The sequence below is a fragment of the Aulonocara stuartgranti genome (assembly GCF_965226115.1).
Source record: "Aulonocara stuartgranti genome assembly, chromosome: 17".
Classification (NCBI taxonomy): Eukaryota; Metazoa; Chordata; class Actinopteri; order Cichliformes; family Cichlidae; genus Aulonocara; species Aulonocara stuartgranti.
Window position 1 is genome coordinate 11,341,367 of NC_138953.1, and position 18,000 is coordinate 11,359,366.

Consider the following 18,000-nt stretch of genomic DNA (forward strand, 5'->3'; position numbering starts at 1 on the left):
AGCTCTTCATGTATGGTTACAGTATCTCTTCTGCATTCTCAGTGACTGTCCTCCATAGAGGAAATCAAACCTCTTGTCAGGCTCTATTTGCACTTGAAAGCACTTGAGGTCATATCCTCAAAATGCTTTAAACCACTTATAAGGTGGCAGAAGACTTTTATATTTTTATAATGAACATCTTGAAAACTGACATTATCTTTAGTTAGCTTGGCTCTTAGATTTAAGCCTCTTTCACAGAGGCCATGGAAGTAACCATTAGTTGATATAAGTCATGTCACAAATATATGAACTTTTTTTTTTTTTACACATGTAATGCAGCCCTGAACATTTGTAGTATTATCACCGTCCAGAGGTGTGGACTCGAGTCACATGACTTGGACTCGAGTCAGACTCGAGTCATTAATTTTATGACTTTAGACTTGACTTGAAAAAATGTTCTAAGACTTGTGACTTGACTTGGACTTTTACACCAATGACCTGGGACTTGAATTGGACTTGAACCGGTTTACTTGAAAAGACTTGATATTTTACCCCAAATATAAAATTTAACATGCATATTATATAGAGATTGAAAATGTGACGTCATTCAGGGGTAAAACCGCAAAGGATTCTGGGAACTCGTGGCAAGAGGTACTAGCGCACGCAGGCTTTCAATTAAAATCAGTTATACAGCGATAAAAAAAAACACAAAAATGTCAAGAAGCCGTTGTATTATTAACTGCAATAGCCGGTCGCATGACAGCCACGGGAAGCCGACGGGTAAAGAGATCGGTTGTTATCGGATTACGTCGTTGAAGAGAAATTGTTTGAGCCATGTTTCCGAAGTAACAAAGAGGCGACGGGTGGCCTGGATTGCAGCCATTCAAAGACCAAATATAACGTCCCAGAACACTCCAGCTCACAGGTTAGTCTGCTCCAAGCATTTACACAAAGGTCAGTCTGCTGTTGTAGTTAATGCGTCATTTTCATAACATAACTGGTGATATAGGTTACAAGCAAGTCTGGCGCTGAACAGAAATTGTCGCGCTATGCTCCTTTGTTTATTGTGCATAAATAGTGAATTGTCCTGACACAATATTGTGTTTCGCTTCTGTTATTATGGTACACTGACAAAAACATATACTTTTATTCACAGGGTAAAACAGTTGTTTTGTATCACTAATTGCCCAGTACGATTACAGCATACAGTATTATTGTCACTGCTGCATTTCTGTGATGCTACCAGAAATTATTTCCACTGCTAATTAATTACCGTTGAGCTCAAAGGTTATATTAATAAACGGTTAACGAATGTGTATTCATGACGACGATTTGTGAGACTGGTAAACTTATGATACGTACGATGGTCTTTCGTTCTACACGGTGCATTTCAAGGTCCTGCACCCATCCGTCGGTAAACTGTACCTGGGCTTGTTGCAGTGACCTGAAGTTACTAAACTTCACGAGTGTATGCACTCATTCCAAGAAGCGTATAATTATAAATATGCATATAAATATGCTAAGATGAGATAGCTGACTTCATCTAACTAGCAAATGTTGTCCAGGCTACGTTGGTGATGCAGTTTTTTTTAATATGTATGATATTTTTGTCATGCGATTTTAAAGCCGGTCCTACAACCGCATCCAAGAATAACATGCAGCTTATCTCAGAACTGTCGGTGAAAATTATTCTTGGAGCTAGGTTTAATTGAGCTGCATTTTAAAGAGGTGCAATTTCACAATTTGTGTATATTTTCTAAGTTCACTATTTTGTCATGTGTTGAGAAAAACACAGATTTAAAAATTACATGGTCTAATATTTACATTTAGCATAACTGCAACATTCTTTTTTTCGTTTTTTTTTTTAAAGACTCGAAAGGACTTGAAATTCAAAATTTCAGACTTGTGACTTGACTCGGACTTTTACACCAGTGACTTGAGACTCGACTCTGACTTGCCTGACATTACTTGAGACTTGACTTGAGACTTGAGGATAAAGACTTGAGACTTACTTGAGACTTGCAAAACAATGACTTGGTCCCACCTCTGTCACCGTCGTTAGGTCCCTGTTGTCCTTCTTTCACACCTCAGTAGCTACAGTATGGGTTGTACTTTAAACAACACTTTTGAGAAAGTTGTAGAAGCTTTTTTTCGTCCTCAAAAACACTTTTGCGAGTAATTTATTTTAATTCTTTTTTTTTCTTTTTTTTTTTTTGCTTGAGAATAAAACAGCAGAGATTCTGTTTCTCTTAAAGCCTGTTTTTCAACGAGACCACACAAGGACACAATATGTCTTCATACCCAAAGTGGCTCAAACTAGGTGTTATTTACCTTACTTCTGAGGGGTGTACTATCTATGGAGCAAGCTTGACCTAGCCTTCATCAACAAATGTTATCTAGAGATGATGAGTTTAAACTTTATCTGTTAACTTAGGCTGTCTGCGTCAGGCTCGCTGTGACACGTGACATTTAACTCTCCATTTGTGCAAACACGGACCTGATTCAGGCAACTGGAGCAAGTCATTTACAGTTTTAGAGATTATAAGAAAAATATAACAGTCAAGGCAAGAGTGCAAACCTACCATAGACGGTATAAAATGGGTGTCAAACATCAGAGGCCAGAATTAACCTGGAAAAGACGACAGTTGAGCGCCCTAAATGTATATTTATAACAAAGTATACTATATACTATAGAGTCTTCTGTATTTTACAATGTGTCTACAATAAAATTAATAAATTAATAAAATAAATGTATTGTATAATTACAATACAATCATTGCAACAAGCTACCAGAACGTTTCCAGACATTTTTACATGTGTATTTCCTACAATTTCCTACAAAAAAGGCCAAAGAGTCGTGCTGACTGATTTCTTTCATTTACTGCAGCAGCATTTCTTTTTGAAATGGTCCACGTAAGTCCTCAGGTTGAGTGTTTTTACCTTCACCATCTTGAAACGGAACATGACAAGCAGGAGGCATGCCTGACTGTGAAACCTCATGCTCATAGGCCAATTATTAATCCTCAGCTCTGGCTTTTAGAATAACTCTAATTTAGAAAATTGACTATGTTTTTTTTGTTTGTTTCTTTTTGTTAAATATGATCTGAAATTAGTGACTGGAGCCATAAACTCATCTGTAAAGTATTTATTGAGGTCAAATCATTTTCTTACAGACTTCTAGAGTTTGCCCCCTACTGGCAGTTAAACAGAACGCAAGTTTAAGGCTTTTTCCTTCTGTCTAACCTTTTTAGGCCTGGAATCTAAGTCCATCTTTGATAATGTCCACATGCTACACACAATTCTTATTCTTATAAGTGAATGTATTTATTTCACCACTCTATTTTAGCAAACCAGCTGAACTGTGCTGGTCCTAAACGCCAAACTTGATATTACAAAGCAAGTTTTATGTTAGCTGGTTTGTCAAATGCAAAAACTCCAGTCAGACATAACGGGTATCACAATGGTGCTCATCAACTTTTTGCTGTTAACCCAGGCTTTGTGCTTCAGGCTCTGTGCATGCTCATATAGAAGAGGTGCTTGACACATCATTTGACAAAATGGCCACAGTGAAGGCCACACACACTCATTTGCGAACACACAGGCTCGTGCGTAGAACTATTTTTTAACCACTAATCAGCCACAGCAGCTGCAGGATTTATCCAACAAAAACAACAATACAGTGCTCTTTTAATACGATATTTACTGTCAATATTTTGACAGGGAGCGTACAATGGTCCGGTGGTATCACATTGTACAGTAATCAGATGATTGGCAGCCTGTTTCCAAGCTGTGCAGCAAACAAACTCTTTCCAGTGGCAGCAGGTTATGTACAGCCAGACTAAACTAAATCTAAGCCCGTGTGATTCACCGCTGCAACAATAGAACATTTTTGTACATTTCCTACTGCCATAAAAAAACACTTTTCAAATATACACAAAGAGAATTTCATCAGGCCAAAGAGATGACATCACCTGTTACATCCTATCATATTGCTTAGGTACTGTTCACATCTTATTAGTTTGTGTGATTGGATACCAAAAGACAGTGTAATGAAAAATTAACTTTCCCAAAACATATTCTAAATCATTTAAGGAGGAGTGTTTACAAATGACAGAATTTACCCTTGATGTTCATCCAAACAAATGTCAACTTTTCAAGGCGTGATATCTTTTTTTTTTTTTTTTGAATTACAGGCGTTTTGTGCACCATCAAATCCAAAACAAAAATTGACTTCAAAAGCAGCTTAATACATTATTTAGATCATGTTTGGCTTTTAGATCCTGTCAGTCTCCATACCAACAGCTCTGTATGTCCTTTCACTCCTCCTTCGTCTGACAGGCAGCCCTGTCTTCTGAGGTGCAAAATCAATCATTCAAAGAGGTGTCAGCCATGTTTTTTTTGTCTTCTTCTTCTTCATCTTACTTTCATTGCTGTTCAGCCGGCTCCAGGAGATCTTGGTAGATTTCTGATTTCAGAAATCGTGGGTAACAGTCGTTTTCCATCAGGCCATATATCAGTTTCTGCGCCCCGTCGAAGCAATTTGGCCCCGGCTGAGAGATATTTTTACTGATTTCTTCTCTGGTCACACAGTCAATGTTTATCTAGGTTCAGAAAACAGCAGCTTTTATTTCACCCTTTCTTTCTGAATATATTTTTACATCATGTGTTTAACTGTAAAAGATAAACTGTTTAGTACTGAATAACAGAGAGTGAAAGATTTCCTTTTATTTGAATGTTTTTTTAGTAAAAGTGAGTCAAATCACCTCCAACCGGGGGTGATTTGTAGAGACACAGGTCTGACTTTGTTTACTCCTCAATTCACAAAAGCCATACCTGTCTAGGTGCACCAACTTGGACAAACTCAGTGTATATCCGTTTGGCAGCAATGGTCATTTCTGTCACTCTGGTTATTTTCTTGTACTTTTTGCAGGCCAGCCAGAAAAGAAGGTTCTCGTCACTGTACTCTGTCCTCAAGAAGTCCTCAAACACCAGCTGGCCAGCTGTGCAAAAACAACAAAAGCACTTTGAAATACAGACAGTTTCATTTCAAACCCTGAAGAAGTAAAGACTTGAATTTTTAAGGACCTGTGTGTTCAACTGCTACAGTTTTATAACTTCACAGGTTGGATTTTTTTTCCCTCATCTGTATTACACCACAAAACTCAATCAGTCGCTTCCAGAGCTCAGGTAGCTGACATTTGTGATGCTAACAACTGCATATATAAAACAGTATATCTGGTAACACCCTAAACATACAGTAAAGGCACTTTAGCCTATTATTTGTGAATCATAACATGTCATAGGCCGTTACATGATTATATTTTCTTTTAAAAGTGTCTTATAGTGTTATATAAATTATTCCAAATTGTCTAAATTTGCTAGTGGTTTTGTGTCCATCAAAAAGTCTAGATTTTCAATTCCATAAATTATTAAAAAAAAACAAACCCTTATATTCCTCAAAAGCATGTTTGCTGGAATTATTATTAACTATGTAAGCTGTGGAAAAATTATGCTTAAATCATTGGTTTCACTTGTGCTTACTGATAGTTGTTACTTTGATGTCTTGGAAAAAAAGATTATTGATTAGACAGCTGTTTAAAAAGAAATATATTTGAACCATGGTTTGATTATTGCTGTGTGCTTTCACATTTATGCTATCAAGTGAAGTGTTTTTTCTAAAGGTTCAAAATTGTTCCAAAACAGCGGTGGGGTAGTGGAGGAGGGAGCCACGTAAACTTTCTTGCCTGAGAGTTTTACAAATATCATTTGATTGATAAATACATTGTTCACTACAAATACAGTATGTCACTGTTATCATGGTTTGGGTTCAAATACAGCTGCTGCCAGATGCTGTTTTCTTAGTTACCATGGTGACACAAATTTGAAATGCATCACTACAAATACATGTTGTTCAGAGACAGGAAAAGCGTAATAATTTATGCCCACAAAGACCACAAAATATTTATTTTTTAAAGTTTTTATATGACTGTTTCACAAAATGCCATGAGACCTGACAGAGCCAAAATAGGATCATTTTTAAACCATAACCACATATGGCAAGGTACAAGATAGAAAAAAAATCAGCTTGTTGAATAGTTAAATTAAAAATGATCTTGTTGAACATTACATTACTTTTGGCAGCCTTCCTAATCATGCTGCATCTGTAAGCTACTTTGCAACCCACCTAAACCTCAGCTCATCTATTTCACGCTATTAACTTTATTTTTGACTTCATCAGTGTCATGTCATTGATGACAATTGCTCTCTGTACTGAGTAGGGATGGGTACCGGTTCTGACATAAACGGTAGTAACCAGACCGAAAAGCAGTGCACATTTCAGCGCTTTATTTCGGTGCTTTTTTTTTTCCTGAGCTGTGATACACTTTAGATTCTAGCCAATCATTTTACGTTTCCGAGGATAGTAGGTGGGTCCAGGTATGTACGTTCTTTTAGAGCAGAGCTACAGATTAAAAATGCCCAAGGCGAAGCGGTCAAAAGTCTGGTTGTACTTCACAGCAAAAGATGCAAACTCAGCAGCAACAAGTGCTTTAAGCTGATACTGTGATACTGTCAAAGGAGGTAACACCTCAAATCCGATGAAACACCTGGCGACGCATAGCGTTTTTTTTAAAAGCCGAGAAATGTGCCGTATTTGATAGCTTGCTGCGAGACCTCACACCGAGCACATCTACTGCGGGTGTGGTGCCTATTGTCGGAACCAGAATTTGCAACATCCCCAAAAACCCGAAGAGTAGAGTCCTGGCCCCTAGCCCTGTCAGGGTAGCAGAAATGATGACGGATGATGATGGCAGCAGCAGCAGCTTCTCTGCATGAGTAGCTTAATGTTGTTCGTGTGTAATTTACGTTGAGTACGCTAACCACGTTATTAAATTAACGCATGTAAGGTGAACTAGCAAACACAGCTGAACATGAGAGGTTTTTGGACCAATTTTGTGTTCTCCATTCTTTAAGCACCGGTTTGAGCACCGTTTAAGCACCGGCACCGTTTCAAAAGTAGCGGTTTGGCACCGGTATCGGATAAAACCTAAACGATACCCATCCCTAGTACTGAGGGAAGCTACTACTGCTCTCCCGACTGGGGAGGACTCAGAGCAGAACCAAATCGCCAATTATACAAGTCAATGAGTTCTTTTAGACTGAAGGTCTGAAACTTATGCTCTACCATTCCTGGGACTCTATCCACCTCTTTAGATGATCATTTCAGAGTGAATTAGCTTATTAGATGGCTATTTTACATCCATGCGCATCGTCATGATTCATCGCAGTCATTGCGGCTGATTTCAGTGCAAATAAATGAAAGATCCAAGATGGTAGCATGGACGTAAACTTGAAAATAACTTTTTACACTGATTTGAAGGATTCACATATCTAATCTACAGGAAACAGCAGCTCATTTGGACTTTTCTGCTATTTCAATTTCACTGTCTGTCACCAGAAACTTCTACCCTGTGCTCTTCAAAAGAGGCCTCTTTTGTTCACTGTAAACTGCTGTAAGCTCTTGAATCAGGAACAAGTTTTTCTGACGACAGGGACAAAATATTGGGTGAAAGCAAATTTAAACGAATCATTCACTTTCAAATTTATAAAGTATTTTAGGTAAATTTCATGAGAGCAACAAGCCTCCTCTGAAGGTTAAGCAATTCTGTATCTTTCTCTCACATTCTCCTTTCCTCCTAACAGTGCTCGTAAGCTCAAAGAAGGCAGTGAACAAAGAGACGATGCAGAAAACTGCCAGGCATTGTGGTGCATGTCTGGAGGCCCTTTTAACTTCAAAACCTTCAAAAACCGAACCCCGCGTGCTCTGCTTCTGCATCATATAATTGCACACACCAATATTTCTTGTTATCTGCTCCCCACACTCCTTACCTTTGTTATGGGCGTATTCATGGAGCTCTGATGCCAACGCAGGTGTTAAATACTCAGCTCGTCTTAGGGGAGCACAAACAAGCAGCTAACTGCGAGCACCAGTGTTATTCACAGAAATCGCTTTACATAAATCACAGCTGGCGCTCTGACAGTAATTGACAGGAAACAAAACACATCCAGAGGCCGCTTGTTCCCGTCTACAAATCACTCCATATCTGAACTTTCAATCACAACAGAGCTGAGTTAAATTCGCATGAGACGTAAAGGTATATGAATGGCATTAGATTTTTTTTCTTTTCCTTTTTTTTCTGCCCCTGTTTACCTGTTTATCAAACGTGTCATTGCAGTCCTTCAAAGGGAAATGGAGCAAATGGAATGCGAGATGAAATTTATACTCTGGAGGGCAGTCAAAGACAACAGGCTAAAATATTACAGATGGGCTGAGTTCATTTCAGTGGAGTGATGAGAGACGAAAGGCAGCGTAAAGAGTGAGAAAAAGAAAGAACTTATCTGCCACCTCTGTCATTTTCAAAAAAAGGGCAGGAGTGTGGTCAGGTGATAGCCGCGAGCGGGTGCCGGCTTTATAAATGAATAAGAGTTGGTTGAAATCATCCTATCTACACCGGCAGCTCAGATTACGCTTCTTATCTCGGCCAGTGTCGTCCTCCTTAAATATATCTTCCAAATGGGTTTGATGAACTTGAGAGGAGAATATATCCTCGATCCTCCTAAAGAAGTCCCGAGGGCAATTCACCAAGATTTGCAGGGCCGAGCGGTGCAGAATTGAGAAGGTAGAAAAGAAAAAAGACAGAGAGAGAGGATGAGGAATTGAGAGAGAGCAGCCTTTGACAGGACAATGAGAGGAGTAAGTGGCCTTACTTTTACACTCCAGAAGACGGTCAAATGACTCCCCCCACGCCATCAATGACATCATTAACAGGAGCTCTGCAGAGCAAAATTGAAAAAACTTCATGAAACGTACATCTTGTCAAACAGACAGTGTACATTCTGTACAAAGGACCAGGGCACATTCACGTCAGAGATAAGCTGATAAAAAGTTAAATCCCAAATTGTACCTACTTATTACATTAGATTAACTAATTAACGTTTTATCTCTTAAACGTCACTTTTTAAATTAACTGATATAAATCATTCATATTGTCAGTTTAATAAAACTCCAAATGGGTACCTCATCTTGTCATATTTCCAAGTCTAGAGGATGAAATTAATAACAATGAGTAACATCTTAGCTGATATTGGCTCCTAATTGAATACCAGGTATCAGTACAGTGAATGACTTGATATCTGATGCCAAATATTAGATCAGTCAATGCTTCTCCTGGATGTGAGTTCATTCCTGCCCACAGCAGTGAAAGAAGTATTCAGATATTTTCCTTGCAATTTTTTGCTTTTACGTATCATCACAAAGTATGTCATAAATGCTGACTTCATAATGTAAAAATCATTGGTTTGATTGGTTGTCTATAAAAAAAGGAGTGCATGATTTCATCCCAGAAGGATGGGACCATCAGCTTAATCAAATGATACAGCCATGCGAAAAATGAAGTGCATATTTACTGTTTCCAAAAGGAATTTTGAGGATAAGTGCTGCACCTGATTAAATGATCATCATCAAGTGTGAGCATTTGTATAAAAGCATAAGAACCTGAATGCAGTCTGGAGCAGTCAGATGTGTGTTAACACAATGCCAAAATCTTCCCTGGAGTGGATGGATGCCCCAGAAATTCCCCCAGAGAAATTCATGTTTAGAGGAACTGCAAAAAACCCAAGAGCTGCATCTCAGAGTCAACTGGCCTCAGTTAGCGTGTTAAATATTAAAGTTTATGACAGAGCAATTTGGAAAAAGCTGAACAAGAACAACAACAAGTATAGAAAGTCTATTCTCTCTAACAATAACTTGGCAGCAAAGGTTTGCAAAGCTCCATCTGAATAATCCGCAACCAAATTCTTTGGACAGAGGGACCAAATTGGAAAGGTTTGGTCATAAAGTACAACACCAAATCAAACACAGCATATCAGCACAAATACTTCATTGCAACTGCAGAGTACAGTGGTAGAAGGGTGATGATTTGGGTTTTTTTTATACTACAGGAGCTTGACACCTTACAGTCTTTGAGTTCATCCTGAACTCCTCTTTATACCAAAGTGTTCTAGAGTCAAATAGAAGCCATTGTGCTGACAGCTAAAGTTTGGCAAACGAAAAGAACAATGATCCCATTCAACAGCAGCAAAGCTTTCACGAAATGACTGAAAAACAAAACTACCATGGTACTGCAACGGCCCACTCAAAGTCCAGACGTCAACATGACTGAAACGCTGTGGCCGGATCTTAGAAGAACTGTGCATAAATGAATGCCAACAAACATCAATGAACTGAACCAACGCTGTAAATAAGAGTATGCCAAAATTCCTTTGCAACAACATGAGAGTCTAATAAATTAACTAAAAAAACAAACAAACAAACAATTACTTCAAGTTATTGCTGCCAAATGTTTTTCTACAATGTACAAAAACATAGGGTGTATGTAGTTTTTCACAGAACTGCATAGAGTACTGTGGAAACATTTGAGAGATAGCCACCTGTCATAATAACCACTTTTACGTTAATTGTCCCTGTGGTGTTAACACATTTCACCACAAAGGTCGCAAAGAACCCAGGATGAGCGTATGCTGACTCGTGCACTGCATCCAGAGCCTGAGCTTGCTTGTAGCCTCCATTGACCATGTTTCTACAATGAAAGTCTCTATGGGCTTGTTTTCACCTTCGATTGTGTTTCTGGTTTTGTTTCAAACTTAAACATTAAAAGACTGATCTTGTGTGTTCTGATTAGCATAGAGATTTTTGTCAATGTGTGGGATTATAGCCCAAGGTTTATATTTCTAACTGACAATGCATTTCAACTCATGTTACACAGTGAGGCAAATGTAATGTAACCAGTTGGGTAACAAATAACTCCATTGAGAAATAATACAACATGATGTATTAAAAAAATAATATTGAGTAATGCTTCTCCTTCAGAAGATTCCTGGATAAGATGTAAAATGTCTTCAAAAAAATATCTATAGAAGTTCAGTTGCCTTTTTCTGACTAGCAACCCCAGCACTTCTTAAAGGAGGGTGAACAGAACAGTTCACTCAGAGGCAGGATAAAAGTCTGTACCTCAGTTTTAATTGAGTGTTTAGGTCAGTTGACAGAAAGAGCAGGAAAGAGTCAAAAGTCCAAAAATGCAAAAACTCCAAAGGAACCCCCCACTTTGCTGTAACTAAAATTGCAAAATTTAAGAGTCGTAAGCACACTGCCCACTAGAGGACAATGGGCTATCAGGCCACCCTCATAAAGTCTGTTGCTGATTGGTTGGTCAGGGACAACACACCAGTGATTTGCTGGAGGTTATGTTGTAGCTGTGGCAGTGCTCACCCTGTTCGTCCTTGCACAAAGGAGCAGATATTGGTCCTGCTGATGGATTAAGGACTTTCTATGGCCCTGTCCAGCTCTCCTAGATGAACTGCTTGTCTCTTGGAATCTCCTCCATGCTCTTGAGACTGTGCTGAGAGACACAGCAAACCTTCTAGCAATGGAACATATTGGTGTGCTATGCTGGAGATGTTGGATTACTCCAGATATTGCTTGATGCTGCCAGTATTGACCAGCCAAATACAAAACGACCCCAAAACAGTCAAAAAAGATGAGGAGGGGGACAGTGTCAGTGACCATTCTTTTTTGGGAGGTTGTCTCATTGCTGTGCCCTTAGTGCACCTGTTATTAATTTCATGAACACCAAAGCAGCTGAAACTGATTAACAATAACCTCGATCAATCAACCAGATTAATATCCCAGAAGTTTAACTGACTTGATACAATACTCATTAAAAAGTGCTGCTTTAAATTTTCAGAGCAGGGTATATTGACACATTGGATAGTTCACTGGTGAGGAAAAAGTGTGATAGTACACAAAGGGAGGAAGCAGAACTAGGAACAAAAGGACCGGGTTCATGCAGAAGCATTACTTTTATGAGAATACTTGTTTAGCCATTAGGTTACTCCCTACAAAACAGTTTTTAGGCTCTCCTAGATCCAAATTTGATGATGAAAAGCAGATAATATCATAATAGTCTTTTAAAATATCAATATAAAATGATACAAATGCAGGAAAATTATCAATACTGCAGTTTGGAAACAACAGTAACTAAATATCTTACACATGAGCTGCTAACATTATGCAGATGGCAGTTAGACAGCTGTGGGGACTGGGGGTACTAGCATGGACTGAAAAGCCTGTAAGTTTAATTGTAACTCATCTACAGTGAGTTAGATTTATGTCAGAAATCTGTTTTTTATGGCAAACCAGCAGCATCCTCTTGCCATTAATACACTTGTTCAGAGATTCTAAATTAGATGAAACTTTAATGATTCTTGTGGGCAAACTGGGTCGTTGCAGCAGCAGGGAACCAGATGAGAATAAGTCAGAGCGGTAAATGTTATTCAAGGAATTAAAGCAAGTGAACACGCTCAAAAGTAGAGCAAATAAATAAAAAAAATCAGCGACAGACTCACAGGAACTGGTTGTGGACTTCGGGAGGTCCAGAGAAGGTCCACTGCCAGTTCAGATAGAGGGGGAGGAGGTGGAGGTGGTCAACAAGTACAAGTACCTCGGGCTGTGGATGGACAATAAACTGGACTGGTCATGCAACACAGAGCACCTGTATAAAAAAGCCCAAAGCCGACTGTACTTCCTCAGGAGGCTGAGGTCTTTTAACATCTGCAGGAAGCTCCTGAGGATGTTTTACCAGTCGGTGGTTGCTGGAGTACTTTTCTATGCTGTGGTGTGCTGGGGGAGCAGCACAGCAAAGAAGGACTCATCCAGGCTAGAGAAACTGATCAGGAGGGCTAGCTCTGTGGTCGGCATGAAGCTGGACACTCTGGTGACAGTGGCAGAGAAAAGGACATTAAAGAAACTGATGGACATTATGAACAATGCTGGGCATCCTCTGCACACGGCCATAAACAACCAGAAGAGTCTGTTCAGTGACAGGTTGCTTCTCCCAAAGACAAGAACTAACAGACTTAAAAACTCCTTTGTCCCACACGCCATCAAACTGTTTAACTCCTCTCTGGAGGGGAGAGGGAGGGGAAACAGGAGGACAAAGGAGGGAACAACTAAGCTGTAGTGCCTCTTCACCTCACTGTACAATACCTTGTGCAATACTTTTTGTAAATAGTCAACAGTGCAATAGACTCAATACTTGAAATGTGCAATTCACTTGTATTTTTATTTTTTTATTCCTATTTATTCTATTTATCCCCTTTGTATATTTTATTTATATTTGTCTCTGTATTTATATATGTGTGTGTGTGTGTGTGTGTGTGTGTGTGTGTGTGTATATATATATATATATATATAACAGTTCTGTAACTGTAACTTTGGTCGTTGCTGTGCTTTTTTTGGAAGTCGAATTTCCCAGAGGAACCCACCCGAGGGATTAATAAAGTTCTATCTTATCTTATCTTATCTTATCTTACTTGGCAAGACCTAGTCACGCTATCTGACATTCGGATGACATAAGAGCTGCTTTACAGATAATGTCAATGACAGATATAAATATTGATTGCAAGCAGGCAGGTACAGTAGCTTCTGCTCGTAGGGAAACGTGTGCTATTTATATCTGTGACAGCTCCTCAGGATTCTGTTAGGTACTATTTTTTTAATGCAACCTCCTGTATATTCCCACAGGCTCTTCTAACTACAACATACATATTCATAACCCGGGGTGGGCTTTCAATTACTTGCTGAATTATATAAGGCTTAGAACTATTTAAAGTAAGTGATCTAAGGGAGCACTAATAGGAACAAACAGGAAAAATGGCCAAGATCTGACGGGAGGAATATGACGCACTGATGATAGCAAAGGTTTCACTTTTTATGCTCTTAAACTAGTCTGACAGTACAAAGTGGTAGAGCAAGGACTAAAGCGTCCAAGCTTTTAAGCGTAAAAGAAGACTTTATTCTACCTGTGTTAAAGAAATGTTCCAATAAATACTTGAAGATGAGCCTGCTTGAATGTTTTTGATACTGTTGTTACTGAGTTTCTCAGAAGTAAAGATGATATTAGAGCCACATATGCTCCCATCCAGATTTGATATCCTTTTAATGGAAGCTGTTGCATACAGTATTTTGGCAAGACAGTGCTAAACCCCATACTGGAGTTATTAAGAGGGCATGGCTTTGTTGTAAAAGTGTCCAGGTACTGAGCTGGCTGCAGTCCAGACCTGTTTAGTCAGACCTGACTGGGCACATCATGGAACGGAAAATATGACAATGAAGATCCAGGACTGTTGAGGAGCTGGAATCCTACATCAGACCAGAGCAGGACAACATTCCTCTCTCAGAAATCAGCATGCAACACAGTGAAATCGCCACCAAATTTAAAGTGAGCTGTTGTTTGTTATCAACAAGTAACATGTCCAACCTAAAACATCTGATATGTTTTATATATTCTCCTGTTCTCTAAGTAAAATCAAGATTTATGAGATTTAAAAATCATTTCATTCTGTTATTTACATTTTACACAGTACCCCACCTTTTTGGAATTGTGGCTTTTTGCTTTAGCTTGTGCTAAATTGGCTGATGCTTAACAGTTCAGGTTGGAACTTTTGTATGTATAAAGCTAAATAGATCTCATTTAACAATTTCAAGTCACCAGGTGGCCAATTACAGTTAGGCCTTCTATTTCTGTAGGACTAATATTTGAGACTGGAGTATAAAAATAAAAACTGAAAATGAACTGAGAAAATAACAAAGGAAAGTGCTGAGAGGAGCAGGTGCAGCAGAGAAGAAGCTGCTGGTGTGTCTGAAGCCACTGGAAGACAGCGCTCCAGAGAGGGTACGCTTTAAACACTGCTCTGCCCTGCTTCTTTATAAGATACACACTCAGAAATGTGCACATCATAGATGAATGTCCTGTGTCCGAGATTCAGAGGGTGCCTGGCAACCAGAGCTGTGAGCTTTTTTGGGGACAGTTTTTAGAGCCTCAGTTATGGGCATCATAATTTCTTTAACAGTGCTTGAGAATAATTTTCCCATATGCTAGGCTATAGAGAGCTGTCAGTGTGGAGAAATATAGAAATCAAGAACACTTCCTCATGTCAGTGGATTTTTTTCTGTCTCTAGGATGTCATTAAGTCAGCAGCATCAGCCTGACACTGTAAGCCAAGCATTAGTACCTGGTGCAAGACTGCTCCAGGCAGCAGAGTCCAGCCTGCTGCGGCAAGCCAACATTGCAGAGTTAGTGTCACACACTTTTCTGCTGTGACAGCTGCCCAAATGACTGAGCATAACAGACAGATGCTGGAGACTTGTGTTGCTTGAAAACTAGCAGATTTCCCTCATATTTTTCTATCAGATTCTAGTTAACAGATTAACATCTGCTTTTGCTCAATTCTATGAAACATTTAGCTGCAAATTAATGCCCTGATGAAGGTAAGCATATGAACTAGAGAACCTTTTCTTCTTTTAAATTAAATTAGGTTAATTCCGTTCCATTCAAATAAGTGAAAAATGTAAGGGAAGACCACGCCGCCTTGTCCTTTAATGTGCATTAAGGTTGACTCGATAAGGGGAAAATCCTGGAAACCATTTTTTGATATGATGGGAAAGATTTTGACCCCATCGTTCAACAACAGAAGAAATAACGACAAAGTCAAATGCTGACAAAGTTGACTTGTTAATTAACAACTAATTTCCCCTATGAAAAGTAACTTTTTTACAAAGTAAGTATTTAGGACTCAATATAAAAGGTGCATTTGTTTTAGAAATTATTTTGATCATCACGAATCGTGAAGATAACACATTTTAAAACCTACTAATAAACAAAGGATACAAGAAACAACACAATACCTGGAATCTCAATGATTTAATTATTGTGGAAGAGCAGTATGGAAAATGCAAAAGAGACACACACACACAAAAAACCCCACAGATCACTCACTCACAGTCTGCATTTCTTTGCATCCTTAGCTCTGCTTTTCAGGCCTGAGGTCTGTCTGATTGCACTGCTGTGCTCTAGATGTTACTATTTATTTACTCAGATTAGTTCTCCAAACTCTGAACCCTCTGCTCAGTTCAGCTACAGTTCCCCGGCTGCCGTGCACAGACAGCAACCTGATGGATTCTCTACATGTTCATAATCTGCTCTGTCATGGCTTAATATCCCATCTCTGACCTGTAGTTATTCTTCTTTTATCTAACTATCATTGCTAGTCTTTATTATGATGTAGTATAGTGTTATGAATGTTAACTACTTCAGCTGTTAGTGAGGGGAGGCACTGTGTCCCTGTGTCTGGAGCCGTGCAGTGTAAAGCTGTGTGTTAGCTGGAGGAGGCAAAGACAGACCTGCTTGTGTTGATATTGATGCTAAACATCCAGAAGAAGAAGAGACGAGAGATGAGGGTGGAGGTGGGTCTCAAAGTAGCTTGCAGATGCATATAGCACATCCAATATGAGAAGCTGTCTTTACTTTTTCAAACCCTTTTGCTTTTTTATGGTGTTGACAAGATGCTGAAGGAAGAAAATGCCATATAAGAGATTAATAGGAAGGTGCAAACTGACAGCTTTGGCACATATTTCTGTTAGATAATTGTGTAAAAAGCTCACTTGTCCAAGCACTGTTGCTCTAAATCATTCAATTCCTAAAATTATTCATAACAAAACAAAACTCAGTCTAAGGCTGTGACATCTTTAAGTTCTGTTTGCAGTTTCATGACCATTATCAAGCAGGTCTTCAGAAGTACAGGACAAGGCATCAGAAGAAAGGCTATCCTAATGCAGGCACTCAGTTTTTGGAGTGCATCATATAGAACAGAGAGCACATTCAGCTCAAAGTATTCTCGCTCGTCTTTGGCCCTTTTTCATGTTTTCTTTGGGAGGGAAAGAGTGAAGGGAAAGAGAGCTGCAGGCATACTGAGAAACACAAAGGAAGAAAGTTCCAATAAAAACGGCACAGATCACAGGAGCCCCATCAGAAATACTCCAACTCGCAGACAAGAGAAAACCATCCGCAAAACACATTCCAGTTTTATTTTAGCAACATGTTTTCTGTATGGGCGAGATCAGAGAAAGTCAGTCATTACCGAAGAACAAAGCAGACCGGAGGGGAAGTAAAACAGTGAGAATATTCAACAGTACCAAAAAGCTCACTGACAGACAACCTCTTTGTCTTGAAGCGTGAAGCCAATTTGAAGCTCATACTTACAACATGTGTTTTCTGTTGCCGAAAAGTATTTTTCTGCCGTTGTGCAGATAAGTGTCCTCCTTGTCGGGCTTCTCTTTCTTCCTCTGACTTACTTTACAGGTACAAGTCTGTGCATGTTGAGCTGCGCTACAGGCGTTCCCAGGGTTGACAGAAATGTCACTTTTCACTCGTCAGTTTTTAACTTAAACAGAAGCGAAGCCACAGGACTTTGGCACCAAAAGCCCACATTTTGTTGCTTTCCACAGATGTGTTTCTCAAGCTAGCGTTTATAGACATTTAGAAATGTGAATCATTTAAACTGAGAAAGAAAGATAGACCTCAAGCAAATCATTAGTTCCTAACTCCTCCCTGCTGCTGCATACCTGTTTGGCTAAGATTTTGGCCCTTCGAGACTGCCATGCAACCGATGTGAGAAATCTGTTGATTTAACAATAAAGCGCAAACATTTTCTTTGCTCATACTAAAAAATGGCTAAGATAATCATTAATGCTATTTAGTGAGATGAACATGTCCTCACTATTTGTAGCAGTAGGTGTTACGCTTTTCAGTGACCCAGTAAAATTTGCTTTATGTATTTTCTCATGGAAGCAATTGTGAAACTGTCAGAAGAACACTGGCCAAATTCAGAAATAGGAAACAGGAGGTCTGAGAGTTTGTGAGCCACAATTGGATATAGAAAATTGTACAAATGAGCCAGTATAATAGAAAGGGATCAGCATTAAGGCCTTAGGCAAAGGAGGGACACTAATGACAGCAGTAAATATCATTCCTAGTTGTTTAGGAATGGTTAAAATAAAAAGAAACCCAGAAGGTAATGCTTTAAGTGCATTTGCTGTCTGACAAAATGGCAAATTTCACAATGTGT

At 39.1% G+C, this 18,000-nt stretch overlaps 1 long non-coding RNA gene across 1 annotated transcript; it reads right to left on the reverse strand.

The window, feature by feature from the left end:
• Positions 1 to 4,867: 4,867 nt before the first annotated feature.
• LOC309692864 lies at positions 4,868 to 17,392 on the reverse strand. The gene is made up of 3 exons (XR_014272496.1): positions 17,136 to 17,392; positions 8,746 to 8,811; positions 4,868 to 4,979 (listed from the first exon to the last, which is right to left on the reverse strand). It is a non-coding gene; the product is annotated as an uncharacterized lncRNA (long non-coding RNA).
• Positions 17,393 to 18,000: the final 608 nt, after the last annotated feature.